At 41.9% G+C, this 24323-nt stretch overlaps 1 protein-coding gene across 1 annotated transcript in view; it reads right to left on the reverse strand.

Moving 5' to 3' along the window:
- The window catches only part of ghrhrb (growth hormone releasing hormone receptor b), a 78333-nt gene that overhangs the window by 34103 nt on the left and 19907 nt on the right, over positions 1–24323 (reverse strand). The gene's annotated exons all lie outside the window — the stretch shown is intronic.

The raw sequence follows: 24323 nt of genomic DNA on the forward strand, positions 1-24323 counted from the left end.
ATTAGCTCTGGGAACGTACCCTCATTCAAGAATTTGGGAAAGAGATTATTAGGGCCCGGGCACTTACAGTGCGAAGGCCCTATTGTATCTGTAGGAAATTTTTTTGTTTTTCTCGTTCTCGACGAAATGAGGGCCTTTTTGCCCCCCTAAACGTGCCCCAAAAGTCACCAAATTTTGCACGCAAGAAAAATTTGATATTTAAAAATTTTTGGTTGGTTGGTTGGTTTGCATTAATGGGCGTGGCAAATGGCTCAACAGCGCCCCCTAGAAAACTTTGTGCCTCAAGCCCCACGATACGGTTTGACGTACATGCACGAAAATCGGTACACACCTGTATCATGTCGCAACTAAAAGAAACGTCTCTTGGCACCATGGCCGAAACCGAACAGAAAGTCGGCCATTTTGAATGAATCGTGTAATTTTGGCGCAATTTATGCCATTTCTTCGACAGTTAATGCGGCCCGAACCGTAATGTGCACCCAGGTGTGTTATACATCAAAATGTGCGTCTCAATCCTGCGACGATGGGCATTACTTTTTTCAGTCAAAAGCGTTACCGTGGTGACGATAGACACCAAAAAGCGTGCCCCCCCTTCATCTGATTGGTCCATATTTGATAGTCCCTACTTTCTGCCATAACATTAGAATGGTTTGACATAAAGAATCCTGGGTGGTGTCATCGGATTCGGTTTTGAGTCATTGACCATATTGGTGCAAATTATCCCTGCCCCTTCTTCTGATTGGTCGATATTTGATAGTCCCTATTCTCTCCCATAACTTTTGAACGGGTTGTGATAAAGACATGTGGGTGGTGTCATCGGACTCGGTATTGAGTACTTGACCTTCATTGGCATGAATTAGCCCCGCCCCTTTTCCTTATTGGTCGATATTTGATAGATCCTATTTTCTGCCATAACTTTTGAACAACCCACGAGTCTCTATGTCAAACCATTCAAAAGTTATAGTAGAAAACCTCATCTCTAATTAAGTTCAGCCACTCGTGTCCAGTCAGACAGTTTAGTGACAAATATGCCACTTTTCCACTCGGCTCTACTCATCTCAACTCGGCCTGGTTTCTTTTCCATAACAATTCAGCACCTGGAGAAGAAGTAGGAGGTTGGAGAAGCTGCTGTGACGTATTTGATTGTGTGATCTAAACGAAGAAGAGAACACTAAAGATGTAGAACCTGGAGGAGATGATAGATTTGCTGCTGGGTCAGTGGCTTGTGTTCGATATCAAGTTAAAAAATGAGAACGAGAGAAGCTTCAAGCGGCGACTCTTTTTTTTTTTTTGTCTCGGCGCTGCTGAAAAGTCAGCTGGAGCCGTGAGTAGCTATGAAGTGACAGAGCTCCTGGTGGATCTGGTCGTTCCTTATCTCCCGTCTAGATCCCTTTTTAATTCTCTCCTCAGCACCAGGTTTATGAACATCTGCACCTCAGAGTTGGATCATGAAACAGACTTTTGCTGGTGCAATAAAATGAACCAGAAGCCGCTGTCAGAGTCGCTCTTTCTCTGATGTCACATCCTGACTCAGACGTCTGACTCCAACTCCCCGACCAATCGGTGGCCTGTAGTGTGATGACGTCAGATACAGCCAACTCAGCCGCTTAGAACCTCGGCAGAATAGAAACAGAAAAGTATCTACTCGGCACGTTAGACCCCTAGTGGAAAAGCGCAAAACCGGTGCGAGGCGGGTCGAGTCAGGCTGAGTAGGTAATAGTGGAAAAGCGCCAATAGATGGAGATACACTGAGAAACAACACGAGGCCATAACGGAGCACAAACTGCAAATACCCGTCAGCAACATCCAGACTTTATGAAACCACATTAACTGAAATGCAAATTGGATTTGACTGAAGCTGTTTTACTGAAGCCTCTGCTGAGTTGGAGCCCGAACTGAGGTGAAACACTATCGATCTGAAAACATCCCAGCACCGCCAGGACGTGACATGTTGGAGGACAGAATGAGAGGAAAACGTAAGTTTGTAGGAAGGTAAATCGCTCCCTCGTTACTGACTGTAGGATTCTATTTCAGATACAGATGTGTTTCATTTTTGGGAGTCAAATTATGGAATGGACTTTGTGATGAACTGAAATGATGTAGATCTATGTTGAGTTTTAAAAAAAATATTGAAAGACAAAATAATTAAGGATTACAATGCAAAATTATTTGAATATAAATTAATTATGCAGAGCCATTTAGAGTAAATGTTCTTTTCTTTCTTTTCTTTTGTATTACTGATAAACTGGGTTATCTTTTGGAAAGTACAGGATGGGCAAAAATATGTTTCGGCTTCAGCCTATTCCTTTTTCGGTTACACAGAGTTTGTGTGTTATTGTTTATTGTGTGAAACTGATTAGTGTAAATATGTATGATAATGTTTTTGTCAGTTACATGCACAGAAGTTAAGTTGCATATACAGTAATGTAATGTAACTGAAATAAACCATTCATTCATTCATTCATTCATTCATTCATTCATTCATTCATTCATTAATTCATTCATTTCAGTGTATACGACTAATGACGACAAATTAGTCGTCAGTATTCAGCTCTCACGAGAACAAAGCTTCATTTACTGTACAGTATCTGCATGTTTCAGAAACTGAAGAAATGTCACAGAAACATCCACTTTTACCCCGATTACAGAAGGTTAAACATCCCAGTGATGGTTTTCGGTCATTTTCGAGTCATTTTTCTTATGTTATTTTTTGAGGGGCTTCCCCCAGCCGAGGAGCGAGAAGCGGGCGTTTGATTGTGTGACGTCCTCAGCCCTCCTTTCGATCTACACTTCATCTGTGCAGCTCCCATCACATGACTGATGAGCTCTGCCTTCCGGGCTGCAGGCGGGTTTGAGTTTGTGTGCATTTGCGGTAATGAGGCACCCGTCTACCTCCGCCACCACATCGTCCAACACATCAAAGCTCCTCCACCCTGAGTTAATTTAACTGGCCACCAATCATTCATAATAAAACACAGCTCTTGGCTCCTGCTGCAGGTTGTCCTGCCAAGACCACGACGAGGCGGACATCTCTCTGGATGAACTTGGCTTTTTTTGTTTTTTATTAACACATTTTTTACCCGCTGCTTTGGATCTTATAATGTTGAGCAGCCAGCACCGGCCGACCTGAGGCTTGTGGGACAGAGGCTCCACAGGCAAGGTGTCCTCACTGAACGCTGATTAAAGCCTCACTGGTGACATTCTGGCAGGATAAAACTAATAAAACTGAATAAATGGACTCTTGCTTTTCGTCACGAAGGACTGGTTTCACTTTTTGTTGTGTCCAGAGTGAGCATGATGAGCAGGAAACCGGTGAATCCACCAGCAAAGACTCAACTCTGCACAACCGGAGGTCTGTGAGACGGGCGGTTATGTAATGAGCATCATAGTGTTGGTGCATGCAGCTGCAAAACAAACAAAACAAAGTGCAAACTTACATAGAAATACAGTAAGTTATTGTACTGTACATTATTGAACATTATGCATTATTATTACCTATGCATCAATATCCTCACCCGGTCCCTCAGATCTGCCTCCTCCATCAGCCTGACTGTCCCTCCACCATGTCTGTCCACCATGAGGTCTAGAGCCTTCACCTCTGCCACTCGTCTCCTGAACTCCCTGTCCCCTGACATCAGGAATACTGACTCTGTTTCAGTTTTTAAGACTGATCTCAAAACCTACCCATTTAGACAGTCATTTAACTTCTTAGGGCCTGATTTACTAAAGGTTTGCGTGTGTAAAAACGTGTGCAAACTTGACATCACCCGCAAACCAAAGTGCAAGCTGATCTACTAACAGCGTGCAAAGAGGACTGCGCCTCTCAAATGCGCAAAATAGCACACGCTATTCATTTAGTACTTTTGCCCTGATGAATAATCAATATGGGGCGTACCCGCCAGAAATCGCTAAATACTGGGAGGGGAAGATGCAAATTGGTCCATTTACCACACGCAATGAGATTTACCAAGCCTGAAAGTTTTTGCGGGGATTGCGATTGCGTCTGTATTTAATACGTTCGAAAGGAAGGTGCTAATCTCCACATGCAAAAGGAGAAATATTTTATTTGAATGTTAAATCGAGTATTATTCAGCAAAAGGTTGCCACAGGAGGCACATTCATTTTTTTATTTGTGATAATAAATAAATCACATGTTTTCATGGAGAAAAAAGTGTTTCTTATTGTGCGCCTGTACTTGTTCTGCAGTTCTCATACCCCGGTGTTGTGCTGTATTCAGCACCCCTGCCGTGAAAAGCACCCCCTCGTCTGACAAAAATGATATTCTCATTCTGTGTCACGTTCTGTTTAGCGTCCAGTTTTGTGTTAATGATTCATGTTTAAATGCGCTCATGGATTCCACAATAGTCATATTTTCCCACAATCACAGTCACAGATAACAAAAATCGGGTAAATGGTTATTGATGTCATTAATTAATAGCCTGCTTACTGTGTTGTCTTCCATAATATTTGTAAATATATATAATATAAACTCCTAAGTATGTGTTTGTGTGAGTGTGTATATATAAATATATTGAAGTGTCAGTGTGTTGTTTTTTTTCTTGGTCTACTTATCATTGAATATACGAGGGGGTGCTTTTCACGGCAGGGGTGCTGAATACGGCACAACAATTTGCCTCTTCCACTAATATCTCTAACTCCAACTCGTCAAATTTCATTTTGCGCTTGCGACTATATCCTGCTTTCCATCCAGACTCTCCATGGCGCAAAGTTTGCGCCGCAAACCGTAAGACGCGCAACACCACATTTAAATACTGCTGTTTGCACCTGTTATCAATTGCGCACGCAATCTTAGTTGATCACCCGCAAAACACACAACAACAGCACGCGCAAACTTTTTCAGTGCACACGCAATTTAGTACTCTTTATTTAGGATCTTAGTAAATCGGGCCCTTATAGTCTTTTATGTTCTGCTGCAAACTCTGCTGTTTTCTGTTTTTAAAATTGTGTTTTTATGTTTCGCTTGATATACATATACAGCAAGGCGCCTAACAAATAAAATGTATTATTATGATTTATTATTATTATTGTACATTATTGTATATTATTGTAAATGATTGTACATTATTGTATTTTAATGTACATTATTGTAGATTATTGTACTGTACTTACTAATGTCTTTGTGACTAGAGCTGGGAAGCATCCTGTAATGATTTAAAATTAGATTTATTTGTCTTTTTCCCCTTTTCTAAGGTTCTGGGGGCAGTTTGAGTGGAGGTAGGTTGAGTGGAGGTAGGTTGAGTTTCAATTCAATTCAATTTTATTTATATAGCGTCTAATACAACGAAAGTTGTCTCTAAACGCTTTCCAGAGACCCAGAACATGACCCCCAAGCAATTATTATATAATCAATGGCAGGTAAAAACTCCCATAGTGGGAGAAAAACCTTAAGCCAAACAGTGGCAAGAAAAAACTCCCCTTTAGGAGGGAAGAAACCTTGAGCAGGACCTGGATCATAAGGGGGGACCCTCCTGCCGAAGGCCAGACTGGTGGGTCAGGGACGTCCACAGCACACAGCAGGCAGGTGGAAGCAGCAACGGCATGACCGGGGGTGGGGTCCGCAGGCCAGCACGCAGCTCCCGAAGCTCCGTTCCAATCACCAAGCCCCAGGTTAGGTGCAGGGTCGGGGAAAGGTTGAGAAGGGGCAGGGCCAGGGAGAGTCTTGACGGACAAATCTCTCCCCCGCCTGCCCGGGCCGTTACCCTGCCCCTCTCACTCCCACACTGCAGGTTCCGGTGTTGTGCATTCAGAGAGTCTCTTCGCCACCGGCAGAGGATGCTGCACTATGTACAAAAGAGAAAAAATAGAAGAAAAGGGGGGGGGGGGCAACACAAGAAACTACAGGAGCGACTCTAACACACTAGAGTTTACACTACCTAGAGATTTACCAACACCAGCTATTAAAGCTATTAAAGGTGGAGGTGGTGTCAGCCTCCTTAACCCAGATTGGAAGTTGGTTCCATAGTAATGGTGCCTGATAGCAGAATGCCCGCCCTCCAAATCTACATTTGGATATTTTAGGAACTACGAGTAAACCTGCACTCTGGGAACGGAGAGCTCTGCCAGGAACATAAGTGGAGGCAGGTTGAGTGGAGGTAGGAACCCCAGATGAACAACATATAGTAATCTTCCACCATGCCATCATTGATTTAACAAAAATGAATTAAAAAAGGAAAAATCATTAGGGTGAAACTAAGTATCCCCATTCTGGATCTATTCTTTAGCAACAATAAGTTGTTGTTAAGGTTCCAGCACCAACTGTCAATCATGTGGAGGTCTAGACTTTGACTAAATCACCCCATAATCAGCCATTCTGATGTAAACTTGACGTTGTGCTCTTGGTCATTGTCTTGTTTCATGACCTGTTTCCGACCAATCCTTATTTGTACGACGAGTTCACATGATCCTCCAGAGTAGTTCAGATGAGTTGTAAGGTGTCCAGGTCCTGCAGTCGCAGAACAAGCCCAAACCATCACCCTTCCAACTCTGTGCCCGATAGTGGGCCTTACATTCATAGGATATGTTCCAGAAGCTGTAGAGTTTCTTCAGTCAACAGTACATGAAATATACGGTACATTTATTATTCATATACTGTCTGTGTGTTTTGACAGGAAGTACACGTGTGTGCGCTTCGTCTTTACGCTTCCAAGGAGCTTTAATGAGAACATCAGCTGCGTCTTGTTAAGGCAGTGCTGGTACTCAGCAACCCGTCATTACTGGAAGATGTGGAGTTCAGACCACTGAGAAGATTTCAAGGATGTTGAAAGCGGCGTCATGCTGTGCCGAAGCTCTTATGAAGTCCACCTTGGGACTTGAGGACCAACAGTTCCCTCTGCTCAAGATAGAGGTTCATTAAAGTAACTGGAAGTGGAAATCCAAAACTGACAACTTTCAGCAAATCCTGTGTGTATTTATGACGTAAATTCAATGAAAGACACTGTTGTGCCCGAAACTCATGATCATGACTCACTTTGACAGTTTGTATGGTTGATCTCTACAATACCAGTGGAAAATGTATATTCCAATAATACAGGCGTGATTGTTGAGGTTAGTTCAGGGGGTTTATTGGATTGGTTTTCTTGCTGAGAGCTGTGAAAGGTCAAACCTGGATGCACCACTCTCACCTGCTCCCCCGTGACGCTCCAGGATTCACCCCTCTGGCATTTGTGCAAACCAATAATGAAAATCATGAACAAGTTATGAAGAAAGCTTTGTCACTCTGGTGGACAGGTGCGATGAAGGGAGGAGTATTAGACCGAACAAATGTCAGTCCAAACATATGGCCTTTATTTTCTCCTTCTCCGGCTCCGGTGTCCAGCTTATTCTCCCTCTGACACCAGCGTTACCTCTTCTTTGCAGGGTTCAGTAAAGCACCAGTACATCACTGCTTCTGCAATATTGCCACAAACATCGCAGGAGTAAAGGCTCCATAAGATGTACCCTACAATAACAGCCTTTATTACCTTTAACGTGCAATAAAAACAATAATAACTTTAAAGTAGACCTGGGCAAAAAACAGAGAGAAGGTACAGACGGGAAAAGGGTCGTATCGGACCATAGCTGACAACGAGAAGCCGTTTGCTGCTAGCGCAGGCTGGCTAGATCGAAGACGACATGATAAAACTTGGGTTGAATGGAGACACACTATTAATAAAGGCAGGTCCCAAATAAACACCTGTTGATTTGAGCAATTTAGGCAAATAATCGCCCTGGCCTTTATTTGGTGTTTTACGGTAGCTAGAAGATATCGCCACTTTTTCAGGAGTCCCATCTAATCTCCAATGTGCTGCTCAGACCCAGACTTTGCAAACCTCCACTGCAGATGATCCTGTCAATGTCAGTGAAAATGTCAGTGAAAGTTTATGTCACGGTTTTGAGTTTTTCCAGAGCTGAGTGTTTAAGTTATGCCTTGACTTCCCTTGCTCCCATCTGCCCTGATTGTTGGCACCTGTGTCTCGTCAAGCCCTCTGTGTATATCTTGTCTTGTCTTTCCCAGCTCCCTGCTGGTTTTTACTGTTCTACCCTCCATGTGGCAAGTCATGGTTTGGACCGTTCATGTTTCAGCTCTTGTGTTTTTGAGAAATCCTGCTCAGCAGCGCTTTGGTTTTTGTTTGTTTTTCAATAAATTTGTTTTTCAACCCACACACACACAGTTTGAATTGCAAATAATGTAATGTAACCAAAATAAACAATTCATTCATTCATTTTCTGCACTCCTGCATCTGGGTCCTACTCAGCCACACTCCTTAACAATATATTAAGTAACTGAATATTTATTTTTTGTTAGAATTAGAGCCTTTATTGCACTTGTCAACCCTGGTCCTCAGGAGTCACTAGTTAGAGACCACGTGTGAATCACGTCTCTTGTTAGAGGGGGGGGGGGGGTCATCAGAGGCTGCAGTGTAGCCAAACAACCACCAGGGGGCATCTGTGAGCAGGAGGATACCAGCTCATAGCCCACAGCAGCTGAGCCAAAACACTATATTTAGATATTTAGAAATAATACTATTAGTAAATATGAAACAGAACTATAAACCTAAGTATCATTATTAGGGCCCGAGCACTGACAGTGCGAAAGCCCTATTATATCTGTAGGAATTGTTCACCTTCTCGTTATTATATTCGTTATTTTTATTTTTCCGACGAAATGATCGAGGGCCTTTTTGCCCACCTTAACGTGCCCCAAAAGTCACCAAATTTTGCACGCAAGCCAGGCCTGGCGAAAAATTTGATATTTAAGGGTTTGCATTAATGGACGTGGCCTAATGGCTCAACAGCACCCCCTAGAAAACTTTGTGCCTCAAGCCCCACAATACGGTTTGACATACATGCACGAAAATCAGTACACACCTGTATCATGTCGCAACTTAAAGAAAAGTCTTGTGGGGCCATGGCCGAAACCGAACAGATAGTTCCTATTTTCTGCCATAACTTTTGAATGGTTTGACATAAAGAGTCATAGGTGGTGTCATCGGACTCGGTTTTGAGTCCTTGACCTTTATTGGTGAAAATTGCAAGCGCGAGGGCCCGTTCATCGCTGCTTGCAGCTTTAATTTACATATTGATTTCCTTCAAGTGAAACATTTACATTTTATTTTTATTTGTCATTTCCACTCATGTGTTTCTCTGGCATTCACTGACGGATCATACAGATGCGTGTTTCATGTTGCAGTTACAAATATTACAGAGCACGTAACTTTGCCTATCATGCTCCTCTTTAGCAAGGTAAATTCCCTATCCCATGTTTCGAGATATTTACACAAAGTCTTCCCTTTTTTTCTTTTTTTTATTTGGGCAGAAATGTCTTCTCTCTCGTTACCTCTCGAACACAGTTCGTTCTTGTTGTCGCCACTAGCCTCGCGAGAACTGCCACCCAGGCTACAGCAGGTGGCAGTTCTCGCAAGAACTGACGCTTTTTTTAAATTATTAGATTATAATACGGGAAAAAATAATACTGGAGGACAGCATGATAGAAATGTGGCACAAAAGATGCTGCTGTCAGGCTGTTTACCCTTTCTGTTAGCTTTCTTTGACAAAGTTACATTTCTTTTTAAAAACTTTTTTTTTAACTTAATTCGAATGAAAAGTAATATGTATATAATAATCAAATAATTATTTAATAGTATTTAACTTAAAGCAGACAGGAAATTAACATAAACTGATTAAATATGTAATTGAAAACATCCATTAATTTTCTTGCATTATGTTCAACACAAGTTTTGAATTCAGTTTTTTTTGCCTGGATACAGGTCAGACCTGAGCCACCAGCTCCAACTACACCACCACACATCCCACCGTCACAGGGAAGAAACCAGAAATGTGTCATGGCTGAAAGCAAAAAGTCAATCAAAACCTTTTACAAACTGTTGAGGGGGAAAAATGATTATTTAGGTAATAACCTTGGTTAATGAAGAATACCAAAATCTCAGATGTCTTTAGGAGGTTTATTGTTATTTCTGAACAGGAAACAAGTGTCATGACGCCAGGTTGTTGAGACGCCCGCTCCACTTCCTCAGGAGAGAAGTTTGTTTTTAACCAAGAAAGTATTGGTAGGATTTTCTGATTGGTTTATAAGTTTTAGAGTGAATTTAGATTTCCCAATTAACCTAAATAGTTGGTGTTTTGGGGATGTGGGGGGAAACCGGAGCGTCCCGGACGAAACCCATGCAACATGGGGAGAACTACTGAGTCCACACAGGTAGCCTCCTCTCAGGTAAACTCCTCTCAGGTAGCCTCCTCTCAGGTAGCAGCTGCTCAGCTAGCCTCCTCTCAGGTAGCCTCCTCTCAGGTAGCCTAATCTCTGGTAGCCTCCTCTCAGGTAAACTCCTCTCAGGTAGCCTCCTCTCAGGTAGCCTCCTCTCAGGTAGCCTCCTCTCAGGTAGCCTCCTCTCAGGTAACCTCCTCTCAGGTAACCTCCTCTCAGGTAACCTCCTCTCAGGTAAACTCCTCTCAGGTAACCTCCTCTCAGGTAACCTCCTCTCAGGTAAACTCCTCTCAGGTAGCCTCCTCTCAGGTAGCCTCCTCTCAGGTAAACTCCTCTCAGGTAGCCTCCTCTCAGGTAGCCTCCTCTCAGGTAACCTCCTCTCAGGTAACTTCCTCTCAGGTAACTTCCTCTCAGGTAACTTCCTCTCAGGTAGCCTCCTCTCAGGTAGCAGCTTTTCAGGTAGGAAAAACATAAGTAATTTATGTTTTTCCTCCAAGTCAGTGGATTGCTGCTGCAGCGTCTTTATCTTTCCCTCTATTTCTTCACAGCCTTCCTCTAAAGTCTTTCCTTCTTGCTGAAGCCTCTGTTTCTTTAATATTGACTTCAGTTTTTTGTTGTTTTGCTCCACTTCTGCTTCCAGCAAATACGTTTCTTCTCTTTCATTTGGTGGATTGCACCTTCGATTCTTTCTTCGAACTTCAATGTGATCATCAGAGGTGAAGTACCTAATCTCTACTAGTGGGGTCTTAAATGACACTTTTTTTTCCAGATTTTTTATGGAAGTCATTTCTGTAGTCAAGTTAAGACGTTACTGTGTCTTGCAGAGGTGTGTCACAAGTTGCTTCTCAAAGGAATAAGATTCTGACGGCGGAGAACCACCTTATTTATAGCCTGCGATGACATCATCACGTGTCATCATTCTTTGAAGTTTAACATTCTACAACGTCGCCATGGTGACCAGTGGTTGAGCCATTAAATGTTAAAATGGCCATAGAACCTACACTGGTAGCGTACAGGTCCGTGGTAGTAATGCAATCCCACGTGATGAAGTCGTCAGTGAGACCCCGCCCCCAAGTAGCCCGGATGAAAAACCAGCTGCAATGCCTTTTTTGTCCACAGGGAGGAGCAGTGATTTCAATGTTCTGCTCTCAGTAGTCTAAACCGGGGGTCAATAATCAGATTATTATTAGGGCCCGAGCACTTACAGTGCAAAGGCCCTATTGTACATGCACGAAAATCGGTACACACCTGTATCATATGGCAACTTAAAAAAAAGTCTCTTGGCGCCATGGCCGTAACGGAACAGGAAGTCGGCCATTTTGAATTAATCGTGTAATTTTTGCGCAATTTATGGCATTTCTTCGGCCGCTTCTTCGGCCGAACCGTAACGTGCACCCAGGTGTGTTATATATCAAAATGTGCGTCTCGATCCTACCACGATGCGCATTACTTTTCTCGGTCAAAAGCGTTACCATGGCGAAAAGTAATATGTATATAATAATCAAATAATTATTTAATAGTATTTAAATTAAAGCAGACAGGAAATTAACATAAACTGATTAAATATGTAATTGAAAACATCCATTAAATGTTCTGCAGCTTGTAATGTTCTTGCATTATGTTCAACACAAGTCTTGAATTCAGTTTTTCGGACTTTTTGAGACTAATCGTCATGGACACATGCCTGGATACAGGTCAGACCTGAACCACCAGCTCCAACTGCACCACCACACATCCCACCGTCACAGGGAAGAAACCAGAAATGTGTCATGGCTGAAAGCAAAGAATCAATCAAAACCTTTTACAAACTGTTGAGGGGGAAAAAGTATTATTTAGGTAATAACCTCAGTGAATGAAGAATACCAAAATCTCAGATGTCTTAAGGAGGTTTATTGTTATTTCTGAACAGGAAGTGTCATGACGCCAGGTTGTTGAGAGAAGTTTGTTTTTAACCAAGAAAGTATTGGTAGGATTTTCTGATTGGTTTATAAGTTATTAGAGTGAATTTAGATTTCCCAATTAACCTAAATAGTTGGTGTTTGGGGATGTGGGGGGAAACCGGAGCGTCCCGGAGGAAACCCACGCAACATGGGGAGAACTACTGAGTCCACACAGGTAGCCTCCTCTCAGGTAACTTCCTCTCAGGTAACCTCCTCTCAGGTAAACTCCTCTCAGGTAAACTCCTCTCAGGTAACCTTCTTTCAGGTAGCCTTCTCTCACGTAACCTTCTTTCAGATAACCTTCTTTCAGGTAACCTCCTCTCAGGTAACTTCCTCTCAGGTAGCCTCCTCTCAGGTAACCTTCTCTCAGGTAACCTTCTCTCAGGTAACCTTCTCTCAGGTAACCTTCTCTCACGTAACCTTCTTTCAGGTAACCTTCTCTCACGTAACCTTTCAGATAACCTTCTCTCAGGTAACCTTCTCTCAGGTAACCTTCTCTCAGGTAACCTTCTCTCAGGTAACCTTCTCTCAGGTAACCTTCTCTCAGGTAACCTTCTCTCAGGTAACCTCCTCTCAGATAACCTTCTCTCAGGTAGCCTTCTCTCACGTAACCTTCTTTCAGGTAACCTTCTCTCACGTAACCTTTCAGATAACCTTCTCTCAGGTAGCCTTCTCTCAGGTAACTTCCTCTCAGATAACCTTCTCTCAGGTAACCTTCTCTCATGTAACCTTCTTTCAGATAACCTTCTCTCAGGTAACCTCCTCTCAGGTAACCTCCTCTCAGGTAACCTCCTCTCAGGTAACCTTTCAGATAACCTTCTCTCAGGTAGCCTTCTCTCATGTAACCTTCTTTCAGATAACCTTCTCTCAGGTAACTTCCTCTCAGGTAGCCTCCTCTCAGGTAGGCAAATCAGTGGATTGCTGCTGCAGATTCTCTTTCCCTCTAGTTCTTCACAGTCTTCCTCCAGTTCCGTTTTCATATCTAAGACTTTTGTTACTTCTATTTCCAATTGTTTCCAGCCCTCTTTTATTGATTTCTTATCTCCCTCTAAAGTGTTTCCTTCTTGCTGAAGCCTCTGTTTCTTTAATATTGACTTCAGTTTTTTGTTGTTTTGCTCCATTTCAGCTTCCAGCAAATACGTTTCTTCTCTTTCATTTGGTGGATTGCACTTTTGATTCTCTCTTAGAACTTCAATGTGATCATCAGAGGTGAAGTACCTAATTTCTACTAGTGGGGTCTTAAATGACACTTTTTTTTCCAGATTTTTTATGGAAGTCATTTCTGTAGTCAAGTTGAGACGTTACTGTGTCTTGCAGAGGTGTGTCACAAGTTGCTTCTCAAAGGAATAAGATTCTGACGGCGGAGAACCACCGTATTTATAGCCTGCGATGACATCATCACGTGTCATCATTCTTTGAAGTTTAACATTCTACAACGGTCGCCATGGTGACCAGTGGTTGAGCCATTAAATGTTAAAACGGCCATAGAACCTTCACTGGTAGCCTACAGGTCCGTGGTAGTAATGCAATCCCACGTGAGGCCCCGCCCCCAAGTAGCCTGGATGAAAAACCAGCTGCAATGCCTTTTTTGTCCACAGGGAGGAGCAGTGATTTCAATGTTCTGCTCTCAGTAGTCTAAACCGGGGGTCAATAATCAGATTATTATTAGGGCCCGAGCACTTACAGTGCAAAGGCCCTATTGTACATGCACGAAAATCGGTACACACCTGTATCATATGGCAACTTAAAGAAAAGTCTCTTGGCGCCATGGCCGTAACGGAACAGGAAGTCGGCCATTTTGAATTAATCGTGTCATTTTGGCGCAATTTAAGCAATGTTTTCAGCCGTTTCTTCGCCCGAACCGTAACGTGCACCCAGGTGTGTTATACATCAAAATGTGCGTATCGATCCTGCGACGATGCGCATTACTTTTCTGATTGGTCCATATTTGATAGTTCCCCAAAAGTCACAAAATTTTGCATGCAAGCCAGGCCTGGCGAAAAATTTGATATATAATGGTTTGCATTAATGTGCGTGGCAAAATGGCTCAACAGCGCCCCCTAGAAAACTTTGTGCCTCAAGCCCCACAATACGGTTTGACGTACATGCACGAAAATTGGTACACACCTGTATCATGTCACAACTTAAAGAAAAGTCTCTTGGCGCCATGGCCGAAACCGAACAGGAAGTCGGCCATTTTTAATCGTGTAATTTTGGCGCAATTTAAGCAATTTTTTCGGCCGTTTCTTCGCCCGAACCGTAACGTGCACCCAGGTGTGTTATACATCAAAATGTGCGTCTCGATCCTACCACGATGCGCATTACTTTTCTCGGTCAAAAGCGTTACCATGGTGACGCTAGATGCCAAAAAGCGCGCCCTCCCTTCATCTGATTGGTCCATATTTGATAGTTCCTACTTTCTGCCATAACTTTTGAATGGTTTGACATAAAGAGTCGTGGGTGGTGTCATCGGACTCGGTTTTGACTCCTTCACCTTAATTGGGGCAAATTACCACGCCCCTTCTTCTGATTGGTCGATAGTTGATAGCTCCTATTTTCTGCTATAACTTTTGAACAGGTTGTGATACAGACATATGGGTGGTGTCATTGGATTTGGTTTAGAGTTCTTAACCTTCATTGGTGTAAATTAGCTCCGCCCCTTCTTCTGGTCGATATTTGATAGTTCCTATTTTCTGCCATAACTTTTGAATGGTTTGACATAGAAAGTCGTGGGTGGTGTCATCAGACTCGGTTTTGAGTCCTTGACCTTTATTGGTGAAAATTGCACGCGCAAGGGCCGGTTAATCACTCTACAGAGAGAATATAAGATTTACTTACATTAGTGGGGTGAGTACGTATATATGTGTGTGTGTGTGTGTGTGTGTGTGTGTGTGTGTGTGTGTGTGTGTGTGTGTGTGTGTGTGTGTGTGCGTTGTGTGAGTGTGACAATGTGTTTTAAAAAGAATTATGATCAGATGTTGGGGCGGCAGTAGCTCAGGTGGTAGAGCGGGTCGTCCAATGATCGGAAGGTCGGCGGTTCGAATCCCGCTCTGTCCCAGTTTGCTGTCGTAGTGTCCTTGGGCAAGACACCTTACCCACCTTGCCCCGTGTGAATGTGTTTGAATGTGTATGAATGTTGGTGGTGGTCGGAGGGGCCGTTTGGCGCGATATGGCAGCCAAGCTTCCGTCAGTCTGCCCCCAGGGCAGCTGTGGCTACAAATGTAGTTTACCACCACCAGTGAGGATGTGTATGAATGAATAACGATCTCTGTAAAGCGCCCTGCCTTGAAGGGCGCTATATAAATCCAAGTCATTATGTGTTGCTGTTTACAACCTGGAGAAAAGTTGCAATGTCTTTGAGCTCAGTAAATACAGTATAGAGCCAATGACTGTTGTCAAGGCCATTAGAACAGAATGCATTGTCTCAAGTAGGGCCTTTTGTCTGGAGGAAGGCCTGAGTACTTAACGTGAAGTATACGTGTCCAATGGGTGTCATTATTTTCTGTAGAGCTGAGGAGTCGTCTTAACTGAGTTCACAGAAAATAAGCTGACCATCTTAAAAACCAACAACATCCTGACCATGTTTGGGTTCATTTTATTTTTCAAATGCTACTTAATTTGATGTCTCTATTTTATTTTTTATTGCAGTCCTTCTTTAATCTAATAATAGAAGAAAGAAGAAAATATAATTATATGTGTAATTCAATGTACACATGTATACATCAATGTTAAGTAACAATAAATACTTCAATCTGCAACGCTTTTTAATTTATTTTAGTTTGTCTCTGCGCTGCTGAAAAGTCTGTTGGGAGCCGCGATCAGCTATGAAGTGTCAAAGCTCCTTATCGCCCGTCTAGATCCCTTTTTAATTCTCTCCTCAGCACCGGGTTTACGAACATCTGCACCTCAGAGTTGGATCACCAAACAGACTTTTGCGCTGCCATTGCTGGTCGAATATGAACAAGAAGCCGTCAGTCGCTCTTTCGCTGTTTTCCGTCTCCTGACTCAGACGCCTGAGGCCCCACCCCCCTCCGCCCCCTGACCAATCGGTGGTGGAGGGTGATGACGTCGGATACAGCCCGACTCCCCCCCTCTGTAATAGTTCTCATGTAATCAACACGTGTGAGTCTGTTCCAAGTCGTAGTTTGTGCCTCCAACTAGTGGCCAAAACTGCAATGTGCAGTTTATGTGCATTATGTGAATGTGTGAATCTTGTTTCCCGCGAGTGAAAGTACAATTTGAAAACAATACCAACTGTAGTTGTGAAAATGACATTTGTAGATGACCACAGAGTAGGAAGAGGGCAGGGCAGTGGAGGTGTGTAATGATCTGTGGAAATGCCAATGGCGGGTTCTGTCGGCCATTTGGAAATAGGAAATGGCACGCATAAATTCACAAGGCTGGCTGCTAATCATTGTGAGTGCAATTATAACATCCTTCCAGAAAAAAAGAGTTCTCTCTCTTTAATGCTGTAATGTTTATTCCCTAATGTTTATTCCCTTTCTCTCTGTCACTGAATATCTGCATTTGTAGAAGTCATATTCCCTCATTTCTACTCTCCCAATTTCATTTGAAACTACTTTGTGTACCAGAGTAAATATGCATTAACCAATAAAACCAATTCCTGCAAAATCATCCAGACAGGAACAAAGTCATTGCAAAGGATTTTCTTACTCTGTGAACAGATGAGCTCCTTATCCACATGAGAGTTTTTCATCAGACAGAAATAAAAAACATGAGCAGCTTTACTAAAAACAAGACTGTGCATGTGTGTGTAGTTGTGATGGATGCAGCAGGAGTTACTGACTGAAAACTGGAAATCAGAACATGTTTGTATGTAACTCTGATTCTCTGCTGCTACTATGAACCCAAGATATCTTTTTTTTTTGTTTGTTTGACTTTGTAACTCTCATTTCTAAAAAATTACATCAGATTTAGCTTTTCAGGCTGCGGGGGTTGATGTAAAAAAATAGTACATGAAATGTAATTCTTTGGATTTTGCTGAAAATCTCACATTAAATACATCTGCACTAACATATCTGGAAGCATCTCTGTAATATTCAAAGCAAGGCATTTATTAAATTACAAATCACTCCATCCTCTGTTCTGTTCACTGGTCCTGTCTTATTTAAATTACTGCACAGAGGTGTGGGGAAACACATATAATTAGAGCCACTATTTATTCTGCAAAAAAGAGCAGAATAAATCATAAAGTCGGACGTCTGGAACACACCAATTAATTATTTGTAAAGTCTAAAATAATCAAACTTTTTGATATGGTAGAATTTCAAACAGAACAATTTCTATACAGAGCCAGGAACAACCTATTACCAAATCACCTGCAAAAAAGGGACTCAGGGTTAATAACTCAGGTGATTAATACTCGGGTATACCACAATTTATATTTATAAAATTCTTACTATTAAAGTTAAAAGTTTTTTCTTTTCTTCAAATTTAATAACTGAAAAAAATAGCATTGAGTTCATACGTTTTTTACTTTTTTACTACTTATGAGCGTAACACATTTGCTATTATATTTAATAATTATTTTCTACTTTGTTTACGATGGGACATGTATTATTTAGTGATTATTATTGTTCTTTTTTATGTTATTGATTTATTGTTCTGCTGTTTTATTTTTATATATTTTGTGCTCATGTTCGAAATAAAGAAATCAATCAATCGTCCTTTAAGGAAAATAGTTTTCAACCATTTTTCATGACTTTTGTTGCACATTTGTTGACAAATTGAAAGTGTTCTTCCTACGATCGTGGTTGTCGTCGTCATTAAACTTTATTTTTAAATTTGTCACAGGCTTCATAGTGTAAAGTATTTCTAGATATCTTGGGTTGATTCTGTGATTTTCATTTTCTGCATCAGCCAAGCTGTTTCAGCTAAACCGATAAGTCGACGAACACTTCAACATCTAAGTTAAAGGAACTCAGTGGCTCAGGAAGACTTCATGTTGCTGCGTCACTGACAGAAGAGTAAACTTATTTACACAGACGAGACAAGAAATACAACGGCAGAGGAATAAAGCTGCAGAAGAATGCACACAGCTTCAACTGCAGTGAAAAAACGGACCCTCTTTAAATGTAATATAAATAAAAACTGTGGATTAGTACTGAACTGTTATTATTTTATGCAGGGTTAGGCCTGGACAGGACACTGGCTGAGAAAAGCCTCCACCGGCCCTGGCGTCCTTCCCGTCAGCTGAGCTCCTCCAGACCAGCTCAGGTTTCAGGAAAATGTCTCCAGAAATAATTTCTGAGTTTGCATTCGCCGCCCGTCGCCTGCTCTCCGACCCTCCTAACCTTAAAGCTCCTCCGGAGGACAGCTGGAACACGCATGAATATTCATGCCTGTAAAGCTCGTTAAAGGAGGTTTAAACGTGCGTCTCCGTGCGTGTGAGCAGGTCGCCGAGGATGAGTCCGTTTCTTTTCACACAAACGGCTTATTTATTGCCATCCTCTTAATTTTTCTTTCATCTTTAAATTATTTTTGAAGTGCCTTAGTTATATTTTTAGTTTCTTTCTCAATGTGCACCGTAACTGTGAGGGATTTTAGATGCCGACAACAAAAAATACAAAAATGCAGAAAAATACAAAAATAGATAAATAATAAAACTCCACAGATCAGTTTCAGTCATAGTTAGTATTTATAAACAGGATCTTAATAACTGGTGATTTTGATCTGCGCTTAGACAACATCTCAGACCCAGTATCTAGAGAATTTTTAAACCTTTTAAACCAGTGATTCTTAACCATAGGGCCGCGGCCCACACTTGGGCCGCGAGCGCCATCTAGTGGGCCGCCAAAAAAAATTCAGTTTTGTACATGTGGGCCGCGAGGGCCGCGGGACTGCATAGCAACTCCCAACCAAATGAGGAGAAGAAGACACTCAGCTAGCTGTACGTGTAATAGTAAGAGAAATGGTGTGTATTTACAGAGAAAATCCTTCATTTTGCACAGAGTAGGTTTAGATCCGCCAGGATCAGGGATCGATTACTTGGGTCTGCGCCCAGAGCGAGCGAGCACGGCGTGCTCATTTATCCCGGCGCGTCCCCGCGGCCGGGGAGGTCGGCTGAGGCTGCCGCTCGGGCAGCAGCTCCGTCGGTACTGCTGAAGGATGGTAGATGTAGATGCGTGGGCTGTCGTGTCTGCTGGACTGGACTGTTCGGGCTTTCGAAAAAGCATCGGAAAGTTACTGCTGCAGCGCGACCAGAGAGCTGCGGTGCGGGCTGTGCCCGTCGCAGCTGATCAGGCTCGGATGAACCCGACACACTGAGTCCTGACAACTTATTAATGTAAATAACTTAAAGTAAAATCAAACTAAGTTTTGTCCTCGCTGTATTTTTAAATATGCAACCCGGAATGGACAAATTCATCCTGTTCAGTCTTCCCACTGGGACAAAACCAGTGTCTCATACGTTCAGAGACCGTGGCGTTCAAAGTGCGAAAGTGAAACGCCACTGAAACAAAACACAAAGTTTTTCATCAAACATATCCACTCAAGTCTGAATTGAAGTCACAGAAAAATAAACTGACCATCTTAAAACATCCTGCCATGCATGTTTGGGTCCAGATACAGCTGTGAAGCAGCTTTCTCCACAATGAACATAATTAAAACTAAATATCGTTTCAGGCTCATCAATGAGCACCTCCACATGCATATGAGAACCTGACACCATCCAGCCCAGATTTAAAGTCCTGACAGGAGAAATTAGAGCTCAGTTCTCTCACTGAACAACAGAAAGTGGAGGCATAAGATTATAAGAGGAAGAAAAACTGCAAAACTGTTAAATTGTTAAGATGTGTTTATATTAATTTAGTATAAAAATGTGTTGAGACAATTAACAAAGAAAAGGGGAAATTCAAACTGCTGGTAGAGAAATAAAATAAGATAGCATTTGAAAAATAAAATAAAATCTACTTTATTTTTAAGAGAAAAAAATATGTTTAATTCAAGCATGTTAATTGGCAAATATGTACTTTTTTTAATATAACAGTCAGATGCAGATGTTGATACAACTATGAGGCTACTTGAATATATACACACACACACACACACACATATATATATATATATATATATATATATATATATATATATATATATATATATATATATATTATGATGTTCTGGACCTTCGCTTGAGTAAATTTTCTCTAAATGGACCTCTTAAAGTTTTAGTTGAATACCCCTGCTATACAGTGTTAATATTTAATGGGCCCCGGGCCACTCTGTACTGAAAAAATTGGGCCCCAAGGTCAGAAAGGTTAAGAACCCCTGTTTTAAACTGTCTAGATTTTAAGCAACATGTCACACAGCCGACCCACAGCAGAGGGCGCACCCTGGACCTGATCATAACCTACGGCCTGTCCCTGGGTGCGTGCTCTGTTGTGGACCTGGCTGTGTCTGACCATTTCTGCGTGTTTTTTAACATCACCAGTTTTAACCAGCGGGAGGCCCCGGTGAGAACGGTGAGGAAACGTAACCTAACTCCTGAAGTGGCTGCAAATTTTATCCAGATTTTACAGAACACTCCTGCAGAGATTTTACCAGCACTCTGTGATTTTATCGTTGAAAATTTTAACAAAATACTCAAAACAACGCTGGACTCAGTGGCTCCGATTTTAACCAAAAGAATTAGCAGAAAACCTACACCCCCATGGAGAACTGAGGAAATAAAGAAACTAAAAAGAAACTGCAGGAGTGCTGAAAGGAGATGGAGGAAATCAAAATTAACCATACACTATGAAATTTTATGCCAACTCCTTAAAAACTACAATAATACTATTAAAAAAGCAAGAACTTCACATTTCAAAAACTTAATTTTAAATAACAAAAACAATTCCAAATTCCTATTCTCCACAATAGATTTTTTAACAAATGGAAACCCTGACAGATCCCATAAAACAGCAACAGACCGTTACTGTGAGGATTTTGCAGACCACTTCAGGGGTAAAATTGATGACATTAGATCCAGTCTTTTATCTCAACAGATTTTAACTCTTAACACACCTGGATCAGTGCTTTTACCTGAGGAAACACTGGAGACTTTTGCCTTGGTTGATGCGGGGACACTTTGTAGAGTTTTCTCCAAGGTAAAGCCCACAACCTGCCTTTTAGACCCCATTCCCACACCGTTTTTTAAAACACTCTATGAATTCTTTGAGGAACAGCTTTTGTACTTTGTCAACTGTTCTCTTCAGACGGGTGTCTTCCCCACCGCCTTTAAAATGGCGGTGGTGAAGCCCCTTCTGAAGAAGAGTGGGTTGGACCCCAATGTTTTAAATAACTACCGGCCTGTATCCAACTTACCGTTTTTAAGTAAAATTTTAGAAAAACTTGTTTTTAACCAAGTGAATGAATTTTTAAACTCAACACAGATTTTAGAGGCTCATCAGTCCGGTTTTAGGATGAACCACAGTACAGAGACAGCACTTTTAAAGATTTTAAATGACATCAGGTGCAATTTAGATAACCAAAAACTCACAGTCTTGGTTCTGCTGGATCTAACCGCCGCCTTCGATACAGTAGACCATCACATCTTATTAAACAGACTGAAGCACCTGGTCGGCCTCTCTGGTACTGTTCTTAAATGGTTCACGTCCTACCTCACTGATCGAAGTTTCTTTGTAAGTTTGGATACATGTTCCTCAGGAATCTATAAGATAAGGTGTGGGGTTCCCCAAGGGTCAATTTTAGGTCCAACTCTTTTTAATCTGTACATGCTGCCCCTTGGGGACGTCATCAGGAGACACGGCATCAGCTTCCATAGTTACGCTGACGATACGCAACTGTACATCGCCGTGTCTCCTGATGACACTGGGCCAATTGATGCCCTTTTTAACTGTATTTTAGACATCAAGTCATGGATGGCAGCAAACTTCCTACAGCTCAACCAGGGCAAAACAGAGGTTTTACTCATCGGTCCTGAAGGCCAGAGAGAGAAACTTTTACCAAAGTTACAGGATTTTAAACCCTCAAAATCAGTTAAAAATCTGGGCGTGATTTTTGACTCTGAGCTCACTTTTATTCCACATATTAAAAACATAACAAAGATAGGTTTTTACCATCTTAAGAACATAGCCAGAGTCCGCCCGTTTCTCTCTCAGGCTAGTACGGAGGTGCTAATGCATGCTTTTATCTCATGTCGTTTAGATTATTGTAACGCCCTGCTCTCTGGTCTTCCCAAAAAGAACATGTACAATCTACAATTATTACAGAATTCAGCCGCACGCGTGCTGACGAGGACCAGAGGGCGGGAGCACATTACACCTGTTTTAAAATCGCTGCATTGGCTCCCCGTGCGCTTCAGGGTTGATTTTAAGGTTATTTTACTAGTTTTTAAGTGTCTTAATGGTCTTGGGCCTTCTTATTTGTCTGCACTACTTTTACCCTATCGACCCTCACGGACCCTGAGGTCCTCCGGTGCCGGCCTTTTAACCATACCAAAAGTTAGAACCAGGACACACGGGGAGGCGGCATTCAGTTTTTATGGTCCCCGATTGTGGAACAGCCTCCCGGAGAACCTCAGGGCCGCAGAGACTGTTGATGTTTTTAAAAAGAGGCTCAAGACCCATCTCTTTAATCAGGCTTTTAACTGACTCATTTAACTCTTTTAAATTTCTTATGCTCACCCTTATTTTTATTGGATCTTACTGCTCTGTTTTATATTTAGTTTATCCTTTTTTATCATATTTTATTTTCATTGTTTTATCTTAATGTTTTATCTAAATATTTTAGTCATTATTTATGGTCTATTTTATACATTTTACTGTCTTATTCCTTTAGTTTTTAATGTCTTGCTTTTTAGACATACTTTTAGGATTTTATGTTATGTTATACTTTTTAAAACTCTTTTAGTGTATTTTATCCTGCTTTCTTAGCTTTTAGCTCCAGTGTTTCCTCATGGGGAGCCTCCATGCTGGGAGTGACTCTGGCCTGCAGGGGGTCGTCCTGGGGGTGGTTCTGGCCTGGATGGTGGTGGAGCTCTGCACCACAGCTTCACCGCTGTGGTGTGGACTCCTCTTTCCGTCCGGGCCGGGATGGTCTCTGTGGGCCCCCCCCCCTTGTAGCTGCGGGCTATGAGACCTCCTGGCGTGGACGGCTCCCCGTTACCGTTTCCTCACCTGGATCCTCTGTGCCTAGCCATGTCTGCACCGTGTGTCTGTGTGTGTCTGTCTGTGTCTGTCTGTGTGTGTGCGGGGAGGGGGGGAGGGGGAGGGCGGGGGGGTGCATTAATACATTTTATGTTTATGTTTTATGGAAAGCACTTTGTGTTACATTTTTTTTGTATGAAAGGTGCTTTATAAATAAAGTTTGATTTGATTTGATTTGATAAAATATATAATAGCCGTATGTAGCCTGACTTATACATTTAAGACACTTTTTAATACGAGTCTCAGTCTTAGAGACCTTTTTAAGATCCATTATCATTTAAATTCACTTACGCTTGCATTGACCTTTGCTTTGATTATAACCGTGATGCTGAATTAACATTTTTCATCATTTACGTTCCATCTGTGTGGTACAAAAGAGTGGGGGGGGAGGGGGGCTGAGACGTGCAGACCCATAATAGTCCTATAATTATATAAGATTCATTATTTTCCTGGATGTGAAACACGATAAAGTGAATTCTGGGTTGTCTAACTGAATAGTTCCTTGTTGTGTAGAAAAATGACAATTTCGAGGAATTTTAAAAACTGGAAACATTGAAATTCAAGTAATTTCAAGGATCTCAAAAACCTGTATGAACCCTGCCAACTTCACATCATTTTTTGGATGGATGGATGGATGGATGGATGGATGGATGGATGGATGGATGGATGGATGGATGGATGGATGGATGGACGGATACAGATTATGCCCCATAGTGTTCATCACACGTGGTTGCGCATTGGTAGAAACTGTAAAAGCTCATTACTTGTTGTCTTTACCAAACCTCAGGCAGAAGTTAAAATAGTTCCACAAAAACATATATAAAAAAGCATGTTGCTTTTAACTAGGACAAACTTCTTTTTGGGTTTGCACACTCTGTATCTATGGTTGTGGAATCAAGATACCTGTTTGGTTTGCTAAGTGTAGCTGCGCGAAAAGCTATTACCAAGAAGTGGATTAAGCCAGACGCTCCTTCATTAGATGATTGGTACGAC

Source organism: Cololabis saira, chromosome 13 (genome assembly GCF_033807715.1).
Source record: "Cololabis saira isolate AMF1-May2022 chromosome 13, fColSai1.1, whole genome shotgun sequence".
NCBI classification, from domain to species: Eukaryota; Metazoa; Chordata; class Actinopteri; order Beloniformes; family Belonidae; genus Cololabis; species Cololabis saira.